Here is a 15,449-nt window from a genome sequence, read left to right as displayed (position 1 = left end):
TGAAAGTCTTTATTTATAAAAACATACCTATATAAAAATGCCCCCCCCCCCCCCCCCAAGAATATGTATTAGTGCAGGGCTCGACAAATCCCAGGCGCCATGGCGAGTGATAATTTTGTCCTGGCGTGTAGGTGTTTGTGAGCCAAACCGGTGGCTGAAACACATTCGGCAAAATGCCGGAAAAAAAAATCCCAGCAGGGGCCGCACTGCTTAACTGTGCGTTACTCTTAATGTGCAAGCAGCGTCTCTTGTGCTGGCTACAGGAAGCAGGAAACCAGACTGAGCCCTGGGGCAAAGTGGGAGACTGAGCCCTGGGGCAAAGTGGGAGACTGAGCCCTGGGGCAAAGTGGGAGACTGAGCCCTGGGGCAAAGTGGGAGACTGAGCCCTGGGGCAAAGTGGGAGACTGAGCCCTGGGGCAAAGTGGGAGACTGAGCCCTGGGGCAAAGTGGGAGACTGAGCCCTGGGGCAAAGTGGGAGACTGAGCCCTGGGGCAAAGTGGGAGACTGAGCCCTGGGGCAAAGTGGGAGACTGAGCCCTGGGGCAAAGTGGGAGACTGAGCCCTGGGGCAAAGTGGGAGACTGAGCCCTGGGGCAAAGTGGGAGACTGAGCCCTGGGGCAAAGTGGGAGACTGAGCCCTGGGGCAAAGTGGGAGACTGAGCCCTGGGGCAAAGTGGGAGACTGAGCCCTGGGGCAAAGTGGGAGACTGAGCCCTGGGGCAAAGTGGGAGACTGAGCCCTGGGGCAAAGTGGGAGACTGAGCCCTGGGGCAAAGTGGGAGACTGAGCCCTGGGGTTAAAGTGGGAGACTGAGCCCTGGGGTTAAAGTGGGAGACTGAGCCCTGGGGTTAAAGTGGGAGACTGAGCGCTGGGGGCAAAGTGGGAGACTGAGCGCTGGGGGCAAAGTGGGAGACTGAGCGCTGGGGGCAAAGTGGGAGACTGAGCGCTGGGGGCAAAGTGGGAGACTGAGCGCTGGGGGCAAAGTGGGAGACTGAGCGCTGGGGGCAAAGTGGGAGACTGAGCGCTGGGGGCAAAGTGGGAGACTGAGCGCTGGGGCAAAGTGGGAGACTGAGCGCTGGGGCAAAGTGGGAGACTGAGCGCTGGGGCAAAGTGGGAGACTGAGCGCTGGGGCAAAGTGGGAGACTGAGCGCTGGGGCAAAGTGGGAGACTGAGCGCTGGGGCAAAGTGGGAGACTGAGCGCTGGGGCAAAGTGGGAGACTGAGCGCTGGGGCAAAGTGGGAGACTGAGCGCTGGGGCAAAGTGGGAGACTGAGCGCTGGGGCAAAGTGGGAGACTGAGCGCTGGGGCAAAGTGGGAGACTGAGCGCTGGGGCAAAGTGGGAGACTGAGCGCTGGGGCAAAGTGGGAGACTGAGCGCTGGGGCAAAGTGGGAGACTGAGCGCTGGGGCAAAGTGGGAGACTGAGCGCTGGGGCAAAGTGGGAGACTGAGCGCTGGGGCAAAGTGGGAGACTGAGCGCTGGGGCAAAGTGGGAGACTGAGCGCTGGGGCAAAGTGGGAGACTGAGCGCTGGGGCAAAGTGGGAGACTGAGCGCTGGGGCAAAGTGGGAGACTGAGCGCTGGGGCAAAGTGGGAGACTGAGCGCTGGGGCAAAGTGGGAGACTGAGCGCTGGGGCAAAGTGGGAGACTGAGCGCTGGGGCAAAGTGGGAGACTGAGCGCTGGGGCAAAGTGGGAGACTGAGCGCTGGGGCAAAGTGGGAGACTGAGCGCTGGGGCAAAGTGGGAGACTGAGCGCTGGGGCAAAGTGGGAGACTGAGCGCTGGGGCAAAGTGGGAGACTGAGCGCTGGGGCAAAGTGGGAGACTGAGCGCTGGGGCAAAGTGGGAGACTGAGCGCTGGGGCAAAGTGGGAGACTGAGCGCTGGGGCAAAGTGGGAGACTGAGCGCTGGGGCAAAGTGGGAGACTGAGCGCTGGGGCAAAGTGGGAGACTGAGCGCTGGGGCAAAGTGGGAGACTGAGCGCTGGGGCAAAGTGGGAGACTGAGCGCTGGGGCAAAGTGGGAGACTGAGCGCTGGGGCAAAGTGGGAGACTGAGCGCTGGGGCAAAGTGGGAGACTGAGCGCTGGGGCAAAGTGGGAGACTGAGCGCTGGGGCAAAGTGGGAGACTGAGCGCTGGGGCAAAGTGGGAGACTGAGCGCTGGGGCAAAGTGGGAGACTGAGCGCTGGGGCAAAGTGGGAGACTGAGCGCTGGGGCAAAGTGGGAGACTGAGCGCTGGGGCAAAGTGGGAGACTGAGCGCTGGGGCAAAGTGGGAGACTGAGCGCTGGGGCAAAGTGGGAGACTGAGCGCTGGGGCAAAGTGCGAGACTGAGCGCTGGGGCAAAGTGCGAGACTGAGCGCTGGGGCAAAGTGCGAGACTGAGCGCTGGGGCAAAGTGCGAGACTGAGCGCTGGGGCAAAGTGCGAGACTGAGCGCTGGGGCAAAGTGCGAGACTGAGCGCTGGGGCAAAGTGCGAGACTGAGCGCTGGGGCAAAGTGCGAGACTGAGCGCTGGGGCAAAGTGCGAGACTGAGCGCTGGGGCAAAGTGCGAGACTGAGCGCTGGGGCAAAGTGTGGGTGCAGGGCAAAGTGCTGGGGCAAAAAAAAGTCCTGGCTCCTAACTTTTTTAGCTGGCTCCTAGATTTAAAACAAATTTGTCAAGCCCTTTATTAGTGATAATTAATACATAAACAGTGTTCAAATTAATCAAGTGGAATCTACATCACTTATGATTTAAACCATTATAACAGTTTATAAATGCATCCTCTCTGCCAATAGCTCTTATTCCTCAATACTAATAATATATACTGTATATACTATATTATATACTATACTAATCCAGCACCCAAAATGTGTGAATATGTGCAATTATACTAACATTTCTTCTTCTCCTAAGTACTAAATAATAAGAATAAATATCATAGTGGCAACATATCGTTTGGTGAAAGAATTGTATGGGTTTTGCCTTGATAATTAAAGATTAACGACTATTTTTTTAAGCTTTGGAACACTTTTTAGTACACTTTGGGACAAAGGCTGTTTTAAAAATTTTTGACGTTTTGCTGTTTAGCTGTACCCACAAACACACATAGGATTTGTTTTTCAGGACAAGCATGGCTTTCATAGATACCATTATTACTATATCATCTAATAATAATAATAAAAAAAATATAAAAAAAAAATCACAGTATGTTTTTTAAATTACTTTTTATGACTTTTATTTGAAAAACCTTTTACTCGTCTGCAATGCTAAGGAAAAAAACTGCTAAATAGATTTGAATTTTTAGATTACATTAAATACCTTACATGCATAGAGTTTAGGAAGTTACATTTTGGAAGTTACGGTGCAAAATGGCACATGCTCATTTACGTTTCCAAACATGCCCTTTCAGTGCTCAGTCATAGAAGCCCCAACTGAAGTGGCAGTCAGCAGCAGCGGAGGTTATCTGCCCGCATCGCACAGACTGTCCACCAGCTGCAGCGACCTCTTCCGCATCTTCTACTTTCAATGGTCAATCTTTGATCTGGTATCGGCTTTCTTCGTTTGCATTAGAGCCCTGCGCGGGACTGCTTTTTTAATCCCGCTCCCGCTGATTTTTTGCCCAATCCCGCCCGCTCCCGCAATGTGGGTGTCCCACTCCCGCCACATTTGTGGCCAATCCCGCCCGCTCCCGCCACATTTGTGGCCAATCACGCCCACCTCCTTACCTGAACTGCAGATTTCCCGCGCAATCCCTCAATCTCTGTGAGTTCTGCTTGGCTTTTGCAGTTGCATTTAGCTTGGACACACAAGCGAATCTCCTAAGTGACATCTCTAAGTGAGGAGTTACAAGCAAAGAAGGAGTTAAAAAGCAAGAAGGAGGGTAAAGTATAAATCCTTGTGATTCCATATATTTATATATATATATATATATTGCACCTTACTGTCTGTTTTTGCCAGTTATTTGAGCTATCCCCATTGCCAAGATGTCCTCCATGTTTGACAATGCGGTCAGGTGTACATCTTGCTCAATGTATGCAATCCTTGATCAGCGCTTCGAGGGTGCATATTGCTGTGCGAGATGTGTGCGGGTTGCTCATTTGGAAGCACAAATCCTGAGTCTAGAGGAGCAACTGGCAACACTGAGATCTATTGACAACTTGGAGAGGAGTCTGCTGCTCACTGAGCAAGCTCTCTCGGGGGTAGAGGTGGGGGAGGATAGCGGGATGGAGGTACAGGACAGTCAGGCAGCTAGCTGGGTTACAGTTAGAAGGCGGGGTAGGGGGAAAAGTGCCAGGGAGGCTAGTCCTGATCTAGCACACCCCAACAAGTTTGCCCGGTTGGCAGATGAGGGGGATGTTAGTTCAGAGTTAGCAGTACTGCAGCAAGTCACTGCCTCTGACCACCAGAGGGGTGTCTGCTCCAGTAAGGAGGGAAGGAGGAGCGCAGGGCAGGCCAGACAGGTGCTGGTAGTGGGGGACTCAATTATTAGGGGGACAGAGAGGGCGATCTGTCACAAAGACCGGGATCGCCGAACAGTGTGTTGTCTGCCTGGCGCTCGCGTTCGGCACATCGCGGATCGGGTTGACAGATTACTGGGGGGGGCTGGAGAAGACCCAGCAGTCATGGTGCACATTGGCACCAATGACAAAGTGAGAGGTAGGCGGAGTGTCCTTAAAAATGATTTCAGGGACTTAGGTAGCAAGCTTAAGGCAAGGACCTCCAAGGTAGTATTTTCTGAAATATTACCTGTACCACGTGCCACACCAGAGAGGCAGCGGGAGATTAGGGAGCTAAACAAGTGGCTCAGAAGCTGGTGTAGGAAGGAGGGGTTTGGGTTCATGGAGAACTGTGCCGACTTCTCTGTCGGATACAGGCTCTACGGTAGGGACGGGCTGCACCTCAATGGGGAGGGTGCAGCTGTGCTCGGGGAGAAGATGGCCAAAAGGGTGGAGGAGTGTTTAAACTAGGTAAAGGGGGGGAGGGAAACTACAATATAGAAGGGGAAGATAGTGTAGATAGAAAGCTGGGGCTTATAAATGTACCTGGGGGTGGAGCGGAGGGAGGGGTTAGAATAGTCAATAGGGATAGGCTTCATAGGGAAAAAAACCATACACCTCTAAATTGTATGCTTACTAATGCCAGAAGTCTGACCAATAAAACTGACGAACTGGAGTTAATAATGTCTGAAGAAAACTATGACATAGTGGGTATAACAGAGACATGGTTGGATGATAGCTATGACTGGGCGGTTAACATACAGGGTTATAGTCTATTCAGGAAGGATCGAAAAAAAACGAAAAGGGGGAGGAGTTTGCCTTTATGTAAAGTCCAGCCTAAAGGCCACACTGCGGGAGAATATATGTGAGGGAAATGATAATGTGGAGTCATTATGGGTAGAAATATATGGAAAGAAAAATAATAAAATACTGATCGGGGTTTGCTATAAGCCACCAAATATAATGGAAGCAGCAGAAGATCAATTATTAAAGCAAATAAACAAGGCAGCAAATCACAATGAGGTGGTTATTATGGGGGACTTTAACTATCCCGACATAAACTGGGAAACAGAGACCTGTGAATCTCATAAAGGAAACCGGTTTCTGACTATAAGTAAGGATAATTATCTGTCCCAAATGGTACAGGACCCGACCAGAGGGGGCGCCCTACTGGACTTAATATTAACCAACAGACCTGACAGAGTAACTAATGTGCAGGTCAGGGGGCATCTAGGAAATAGTGATCACAATATGATACATTATAACTTGTCCTTCAATAAGGGAACTCTTAGAGGAGCCACAAGAACCATGAACTTTAGGAAGGCAAAGTTTGATCAACTAAGAGAAGCCCTTAACACTGTAAATTGGGAAAATGTCCTCAAAAACAAGAGTACAGACACTCAATGGGAGATTTTTAAGGATATCTTAAATTCTCACTGTGAAAGGTACATACCGTATGGGAATAAAAGAGTCAGGAACAAGAGAAAACCAATGTGGATAAATAAAAATGTAAAGGGGGTAATAAATGGCAAAAAAAAAGGCATTTAAGCTACTAAAACAGGAAGGCAGTGAGGAAGCACTAAAAAGCTATCGGGAAAAAAATAAAATATGTAAAAATCAGATAAAAGCAGCAAAAGTGGAGACAGAAAGACTCATTGCCAAAGAGAGTAAGACAAACCCCAAAATGTTCTTTAACTATATAAATAGTAAAAAGGTTAAAAATGAAAGCGTTGGCCCCTTAAAAAGTAATGAGGGAGAAGTTATAGACGGGGATCAGGAAAAAGCTAATCTATTAAATATATTCTTCTCTGCTGTATTCACAGAGGAAAATGAAATGCCAGGTAATATACAGCAGGATGAGATAACTGCCCCAGTACATGTCGCCTGTCTAACCCAGGAAGAAGTGCAGTGCCGCCTAAAAAAAATCAAAATAGACAAATCACCAGGTCCAGATGGCATTCACCCCCGCGTTCTAAGGGAGTTAAGTAATGTAATAGACAGACCCCTATTTCTAATATTCAAGGACTCTATAGTGACAGGGTCTGTTCCCCAGGACTGGCGCATAGCAAATGTTGTGCCAATATTCAAAAAGGGGACAAAAAGTGACCCGGGGAATTATAGGCCTGTTAGTTTAACTTCTGTTGTGTGTAAACTGTTTGAGGGTTTCCCAAGAGATGCTATTTTGGAGTATCTCAATGAAAATAAGTGTATGACTCCATATCAGCATGGGTTTACAAGGGATCGGTCCTGTCAAACTAACCTGATCAGCTTTTATGAGGAGGTGAGCTCAAGACTGGATCGGGGTGAATCGCTGGATGTCGTATATCTTGATTTTTCCAAAGCATTTGATACGGTGCCACATAAAAGGCTGGTACATAAAATGAGAATGCTTGGGCTGGGGGAGAATGTGTGTATGTGGGTAAGTAACTGGCTCAGTGATAGGAAACAGAGGGTGGTTATTAATGGTACATACTCTGAGTGGGTTACTGTTGCTAGTGGGGTACCACAGGGGTCAGTTTTGGGTCCTATTCTTTTTAATATATTTATTAATGACCTTGTAGAGGGATTGTATAGTAAAGTATCAATCTTTGCAGACGATACTAAGCTCTGTAACGTGGTTAACACAATAGAGGACAGTGCACGATTACAAATGGATCTGCATAGGTTGGAGGCTTGGGCTGGGATGTGGCAGATGAGGTTCAACACAGATAAATGTAAGGTTATGCACATGGGGAAGAAAAATCCAGGCTGGGAATATGTATTAAATGGGAAAACACTGGGGACGACTGACATGGAAAAGGACTTAGGAGTTTTAGTTAACAGTAAATTTACCTGTAGCGACCAGTGTCAGGCAGCTGCTGCTAAGGCAAATAAAATCATGGGGTGCATCAAAAGGGGCATAGATGCCCACGACAAGGAAATAATTCTACCACTGTACAAGTCACTAGTCAGACCACACATGGAATACTGTGTACAGTACTGGGCACCAGTGTACAAGAAAGATATAGTGGAGCTGGAGAGGGTTCAAAGACGGGCAACCAGAGTAATAAGGGGAATGGGAGGACTACAGTACCCAGAAAGATTATCAGAATTAGGGTTATTTAGTTTGGAAAAAAGACGGCTTAGGGGGGATTTAATAACTATGTCTAAATATATAAGGGGACAGTACAGAGATCACTCCCAGGACCTATTTATACACAGGACTGTATCTATAACAAGGGGACATCCTCTACGGTTGGAGGAAAGAAGGTTTCTACACCAGCACAGACGGGGGTTCTTTACAGTAAGAGCGGTGAGATTATGGAACTCTCTGCCAGAGGAAGTGGTTATGGCAAACTCAATAAAAGAGTTCAAAAGGAGCCTGGACGTGTTTCTTGAAAGCAATAATATTACAAGTTATGGATATTAGATTAATAGGGACAGAACGTTGATCCAGGGATTTATTCTGATTGCCATATTTGGAGTCGGGAAGGAATTTTCCCCCTGGTATGGGGCAATTGGCATCTGCTTCATAAGGTTTTTTTTGCCTTCCTCTGGATCAACACAGTAGGGACACAATATGTATATAGGTTGAACTTGATGGACTTTGGTCTTTTTTCAACCTTATGAACTATGTTACTATGTAAGGCGTCTCTTCTCCTGCTCCGTTTTGTTCCTGGGCGGAGCAAGAGAGGAGACACTGTAAGGGAGCAGCGCGAAGGCAGCCTTGTGGGACTGCACGGGATTACCGGGACCCGCAGGTACAGTGCCTGACCGCCCGCAACACCAGCAAGACTGCCGGCAAGTTTTTTGGCAGGTCCCACGGGATCCGCCTCCCAACGCAGACCTTTTGTTTGCACCTCTGCAGACATAACCTGGCAACTACCACCAAGATAGCGGCACTTGCAGTGATGTCCTCTCCCTCGATTGGAGAATCAGGGTGATGATGTCACCACAAGTGCCGCTCACCTGAGGGCAGTAAGGCGGCGCTTGCAGAAACGTCCCCTTGATTGGCAGATCAGGGACGATGTCACTGCAGCGCCACCATTTCACAGAAGTTGCCAGGTTATGTCTGTGAAGATGCGGACGAAGAAAGGAAATTATGGATTAAAGTTTGAAGATAGAAAAGAGAAGATAAAAGATGCGTTAGAGGAAGACGTAAAGTAGTCGGCAGAAGTGTTCGGCAGAGAAGATAGGGAAACATTTAGAAAGCGTGAGAGTAAATGTGGGCAAACGTTTGTTCAGGCATTAAAAATTACCCAAATTTTCACCAAAACCTAATAAGCAGGGAACGAAATTCGCTGCCGAACAACAAATGGGCAGAAAAATTTGCCCAAAACATTTTTGGGCCGTTTGCACGTTTATTAAACACACACTTTATAGGCAGGCGAGCAAATGTTTTAAGAGCATAATTAATTTGCCACCGACAATTAACTATTTTTGTTGTAACTAAAAAAAGTCAAGTTTCTCCATGGTGGTCCTAAGAAATGTACTTTGCTGACCTGTAAAGCCTTCCTTTGCTCAACAAGAAGACACTGAATTTAATCCTAAACCTAGATTCTAGAAGAAAAAAAAAACATTTTGATTGTATGTATCAGGTGCGTGCCTGATACACCATCACCTGGAAAGTGAACCAGCAAAGTCACACTATACTCATGTTGCCAAAACACAAAATAGAAATCCAGTGTATCCATTGATAAAAATGATTCGGGGGGGGGGGGGACTACTTATTGGTCTTATTTAGCATTTTTTTTCCCCATCTGTTTTTTTTTAGCTGATTTAACGAGTTCATCTTTCTTCATTTTCTGTTTTGCTGGATTAAAAAAAAATACAGATTTTCAATAATTCATTCTTGATGTTGGCAATATTCACACGAGCAGACAATGCCAGTCCACGTTAATCAAAAAGTTTTCTTGCTGTGGAGCCAGGTAATACACTTTAATCTGAGCTAGTACGGTCACCAGAGTCGCAAATACATTTTGAGAGATTTGAGCACTACGAGACACTGTCCGTTAAAGAAAGAAAAAAAAGGCCTTTTTGGTAGTTGAGTGTTTCCACATACAATGTGAGTTTAAACCGATAAGCCAAAAGGAAAGTGTGGATGTAAACGCAGCGGAAACATCTTATAGCCTGTCCCGTTATGTAATGACAAACCAGTTAAATGTACGTGACTACCACCATCTGCTCACCCAACCTTCCAACTGTTGCACTGGCTCGACCCATGCTTTTTCCACATTCATAACAACCACAAATGGCAGACGGAAATGCTCAGCTGCTGTCGGATACTACGCTCGTCGCCCTTAATTAACTCTCCCAGCAGTTGATCCTAACGACTTGAAAGCCGTCACTGACTTCTTTCTAGTAGCCACTAGCGCGGTGTTTCATTATTTTTATATACACATTAAGTGACTGATTTTTTTTTTTTCTGCTTACGTCCATGCCAACAGGCGTAGCAAATATTCCTCTGTCCCTTCTGATGTCGATTAAAGTTACTGAGGTATGAAACGGGAAAGCTTTGTCAGAGAGCGGCTACCTAACTCCCTACTGTAACGTATGAAAACTTGTGGGACTGGACTTCCTCTATTCCCTCCCCCGTGAACGCTCTAGCGCACGCGCCGTTATCTTACCGCTTCCGAGACAACTTGTCTCTCTTGGTGACCGCCCTTTCTGGCACCTGGCCGGGTAATACGCGCTGGGCTGATGTGACAGCCAGTGACGCCTTCTCAAAGAACCTGTTCCCCGCGTGGGGGAGCCCTCCGTAAACGAGCCTTTCGAGTGCACGTCGGGAGCACAAGAGTCCTCGAGACTAAACAGGTTCAACGGCCACTTGTCTAGCAGTGGCATCACTTCACAAGAGTGAGTATGCTGACTGGATATAATGCTGCGTGGGCAATAAAGGTACAAAAGATGCTCTGCCCCAAGTCCTCCCCGAGACGTGGAGTGGTGAAAGGGTGTGAGGACGGGATGTCTGTGTGTGAGAGACGCAGGCAGTCGATAGGAGGATTGCGGCTGTGGCAGGTGACCCGCGGCCGCTCCTCACGTTACTGTATTACATGAAGCTAGTTTTATAGCTCAGCCCAGCGCACCTTCCCCTCATAATGTTTTTTCCTTCTCGGCATGCTTCTGTTATATTAAGTCACGACCTAATTGATAATATCTAAATGGTGTGCTTCAGTAGCTGTCAAGCTTGCGGGCCTGGGTGGCACTCATGTTTATATCTACCAGCCAAACGGGTTTTAGAAGCAGAGGTGGTTTTTACACGCGTGTTTGTTAACGCAAGGGGCCTAAGGTAACGTTCGTTTCCGCAGCGTGAAACCGCGATTATGCGTATATTAAATGAGCTAAGCTTACGTACATTTTCATAAACCCCAACATTGGTACAAGTCTCCAAATATTTAGACCCAGAAAGTGAGTTTCATTCTGTATGTTTATTTGTATATGTAAATGAGCGAACGACGTGTGATCCTGCACACATGTGATTGTCAGTTCTGGATGCTGACCACTTTAACAGCATTCTGAGAATATATATATTTTTTTCTTTTAATTTAGCAGTTCTTAAAGATCTAACCAGTATTTTTAAAAGCAATAACAAACTTAAACCAGTTGTTCACAATATTTTGTACACATACTCTACATTTCTAGGTTTAGTCGTGTCCATCAGCCTTTGAGGGCTTGCTTTTTGCCCATTCAAGTCTGTTTTTTTGGGTTTTTTTATGGCTACAAACTGTTTATCGCTTACACAAACTCTCATGGTTTATTTAGAAATCCAGTGTATCCCTTGATACTATGCAACATTAACATGATTCTGGGGGAAAAAAATACCTGTAGGTCTTATTTAGCATATTTTTCTAATCTGTGTCTTTCTGCGATCTGTTTTGCTGGGATATAGAAATACGGATTTTTTTTCTTTCTTGTGGTTTTATTATTATAGGTGAAATCTGCTGTAATCCGCTATGAAGTCTTTTATCAGCACCACACAGCTTTATATGAATTGTAAAAAAAAAAATACTGGAGGCAGTTCACCTAAATACCCTTCAGTACATGTTTGTGAGCTTTTCACAAGGTTAACAAGCAGCAAAGGAGTGTATATATCTTCAATAAGTTACAGTAGTATTTCATCATCTGGTTTCATAAAAATCCTCCTTGGCCCTCTTAGCTCACACTTTTGTTTTTATGAAATGGTTTGCAATAAAGTGTTCAAAATATATACCCATGGTTCGTAATTACCATTTACAAGGTATTCACACCAAATATATTTATGTAGGTTAAATTGCCAAATCATAAAAGCAGTTCAAATTCGTAAACTTAAGAATTTATATGCACGCATCTTCTGCTACTCTAAGCACTTCTTGCAATTAATGCCTTTTTTTTCTTTCTTTCTTCCAAATGCCTCTGGTGGTTTTATATATTCTTATTACTTCAAAGCAGAGTGGCGTGGGAGTGTACACCTTCAATTCATAAGATGGTGAAGGCTAGTGTGAAGTTGTTAGACAATTCCATAATTATAATGGTCCATATGCTAAGTTTTTATGTGAAGAAAGTTTAGTGCAAAATTAAACTTTGAAGTTTTTTTTTTTGTTTTGTTTATACTAACAGAACAGAAAAGTTCTCCTAAGAAAAAGCTGGTGGCAGGAGTGTAGAGGAGCAGCATATGGCATTAAAAGGAGCACAGCTGGAGGTAGCATTTCCATCTGAACATGATGTCAGAGCAGCTGACAGCTTGCCATCCCTCAGCCTTTTATTCTAACACACAGACAGGGAGTTAGTGTTTGCAAAGCTGTGTGGAGAGAAGGTATCTTATTCCTCTCTAACATCATCTACACTTTGCATCTGTTTCTGTTAGTCTGTTTTTACCCCCTCTATATTTTGACCTGAAAGACCTGGAAGCAGCTCTGCTCAGAAGGGAAGACTTAATCAGGTTTATGTATTCAAAAGGTAGGCCATTTGGTAAATGCAGTGTGAATTGTATTGCTTAATGCGAATATATTTGCAACTGTCATCCTGTGAGCACTCTTTTGCTGTTTTGGGAATCCCTTTGGATAACACCTAAGATATTAGGAAGTGTGTGAGTATATATGTGTGTAAATATACCTTTTAAAATTTTACCAAATAGTTATAGCGTTTGTGTGTGTATATGTGTGTGTGTATATATATATGTGTATATATATATATATATATATATATACATACACTATAACTAATTTGGTAAAAAATTTTAAATGTTTTCTTGCAAGTTATGTATAGCTAATATATAATATACACAAACAACTAATTTTTAATAATAGCCTGTTAGACATTTTCTTCTACAAGCTGACTAATTTAAAACTTGTAGATTTGAGCTGCCTGAATTGGCCAGACAGCTGTAATTGCACTCCTCTATTCTTAATCTCTTTATCAGGGCAGCAGCTGCCATATGGCTACCGTCAGCTGGATCAGATGTTTATAAGCTTCCTTCTTCGTCCCTCTGTCCTTTTCAGCCTCCTAATTTGATCACAGCTACCTCGTGAGCTGCCCTCCAATCTTTATTTTTAGTCCTCTTAAGGATTAGGATTGATGTGGGTTATGAGGCACTTAAAGTGATTGTATCTGTAAATAGTCTGAATACTCATTGCTATATTTCCAGTATACATTTTTAAGGGGGAAAAAAACTAAATTTTTGAGAACAAAATGCAAATGAAACATTTCATTGAACTTTTAGGGCAATAGTAGGAATAGTCTTAAATCCTAATTTTGTCATGTCTTATGCTTGTTTTGGTTATTCTCTTTCATGCACTGTTCCAAGCAGCATTTTTTTGCTTCATTGATTGATGCTTTCGGTTTTAGCAATTCATACATTGTAAAAACTAGTATCCCACCCTTACCACCACCCAATGACTTTACATTTTCTTCTGCGACTTCTTAAATGTAAGCAGATTTAATGTATTTTTTGCCCTCATATGTAAGTTTTGAAGTGTGTATGTTTAAATAATCTTTTACTCATGGCTTTTGAGAAAATTATTAAATATTTACATCAATATTTTATGTTTTAGGTTATGAAGACAGTATGGAGTTTCCAGAACACAGCAGACATTTACTACAATGTTTAAGTGAGCAGAGGCATCAAGGTTTTCTTTGTGACTGCACAGTTCTTGTAGGGGATGCCCATTTCCGAGCCCATAGAGCCGTGCTAGCTTCATGCAGCATGTATTTTCACCTCTTTTATAAGGATCAGCTAGACAAAAGAGACCTTGTTCATTTGAACAGTGACATTGTTACAGCTCCCGCATTTGCACTCCTGCTTGAATTCATGTATGAGGGGAAACTCCAGTTTAAAGATCTACCCGTTGAAGATGTGCTTGCAGCTGCCAGCTATCTCCACATGTATGACATTGTCAAAGTATGCAAAAAGAAGCTGAAACAGAAAGCTACTTCAGAAACAGATAGCACTAAAAAGGAAGAAGACACTTCAAGTTGTTCAGACAAAATAGAAAGCCTGTCAGATGGCAGTAGTCATATGGCAGGTGATTTGCCCAGTGATGAGGATGATGGTGAAGTTGAAAAATTAAACATTTTGCCTGGTAAAGATAGTTTATCAGCTGAGTCAGGGAACATTTGGTTAAGATTGCCCTCAGATTCAACAAGTATTGCTCAGACCGGTAGAGAGGCTGAAGCACATACAGTATCAGCTGGAAAAACAGCAGCCAGCCCCTGCAGTTCTATGGGTTCATTGTCACAGAGGTCTACCCTTTCGGTGAGGGATTCAGCAGAACTAGACTGCGTGCTGGACCTGTCTGTGAAATCCAGTCTATCTGGAACTGAAACCGTGAATAGTTCATATCTTTCGCCACAGGATAGTCTGAGAAATTGTGCAGCTCAGGTGAAATTAGAAAAAGAAGCTTCATGTGATGCAAATGAGACCACTGAGTATAACATGGAAGAAAGCACTGTGAAAGATAATATAAGCACTACTATCAGGACAACGTACGACCCTGTCCATATGGCCTCAATAAGGGAAGATTCCGTCTTAAGGGAGTTGGATCATGCTGAAAAAGTAAGCGATGATGAAATGATAATTCCAGATAATGAGAGGGTTCCAATGGATGGTAGTATGGAGAGCAGTTTGCTACCTTATGTGTCAAATATTCTGAGCTCTGCTGGACAAATTTTTATGTGTCCTCTCTGCAACAAAGTTTTTCCTAGTCCTCATATTCTCCAAATCCATTTAAGCACACATTTTCGGGAGCAAGATGGCATCCGTAGCAAACCTGCCAATGATGTCCACGTCCCTACCTGCTCTTTGTGTGGTAAGACATTTTCTTGCATGTATACACTTAAGCGGCATGAAAGAACTCATTCAGGAGAAAAACCTTTTACTTGTACTCAGTGTGGAAAGAGCTTCCAGTACTCCCACAATCTGAGCCGACATGCTGTTGTTCATACACGGGAAAAACCTCATGCCTGTAAGTGGTGTGAGAGGAGGTTCACACAGTCAGGAGACCTTTACAGGCACATACGAAAGTTTCATTGTGAACTGGTAAACTCTTTATCCGTCAAAAGTGAAACCTTGAGCTTGCCTGCAGTGAGAGACTGGACCTTAGAAGACAGCTCTCAAGAACTTTGGAAATAAATACATTTTGTGTATTTCTATATATCTGTGACCTAGGTTGTGTTATTTATATGAGAGAATTATAGATGTGTCTTTAAGGATATATGGAATATTGAAGGGATTATAGATGTGTCTATTATGGGAATCTAGAGTAATTTGTGTTATAAAAAAAAACAAAACCCCATCAACTTCTCTACATGTTTATATTTTAATGTAATAAATTAAATATTAGTTTTGCACTTTAGGAGGAATTCTTTCATGTTCACTACTGGTCATTACACTGTACCATAATAATAATTTAAAAGGTGTAGCAATTTACGTGTCAGTAAAGGAGCTCTGGCAATACTGTTTTGTTTTTTTTATATATATTTTAATTTGTTAGAATACACAGTTTGTATTGTTATGCTTTGCCTAACATCAT

The 15,449-nt window shown here is 44.4% G+C and overlaps 1 pseudogene; it reads left to right on the top strand.

Annotated features, from left to right (window-relative positions):
- Window positions 1–13,477: 13,477 nt before the first annotated feature.
- Window positions 13,478–15,049, top strand: LOC149283371 (zinc finger and BTB domain-containing protein 18 pseudogene; annotated as a pseudogene).
- The last annotated feature ends 400 nt before the right edge of the window (window positions 15,050–15,449 follow it).

This window comes from Sceloporus occidentalis, unplaced genomic scaffold (assembly GCF_023333645.1).
Source record: "Sceloporus occidentalis isolate IW3139 unplaced genomic scaffold, rSceOcc1.0.p SCAF_105, whole genome shotgun sequence".
Lineage (NCBI taxonomy): Eukaryota > Metazoa > Chordata > Lepidosauria > Squamata > Phrynosomatidae > Sceloporus > Sceloporus occidentalis.
Note: the sequence above shows the minus strand (reverse complement) of the source record. Positions and strands in the feature narration are given on the sequence as shown.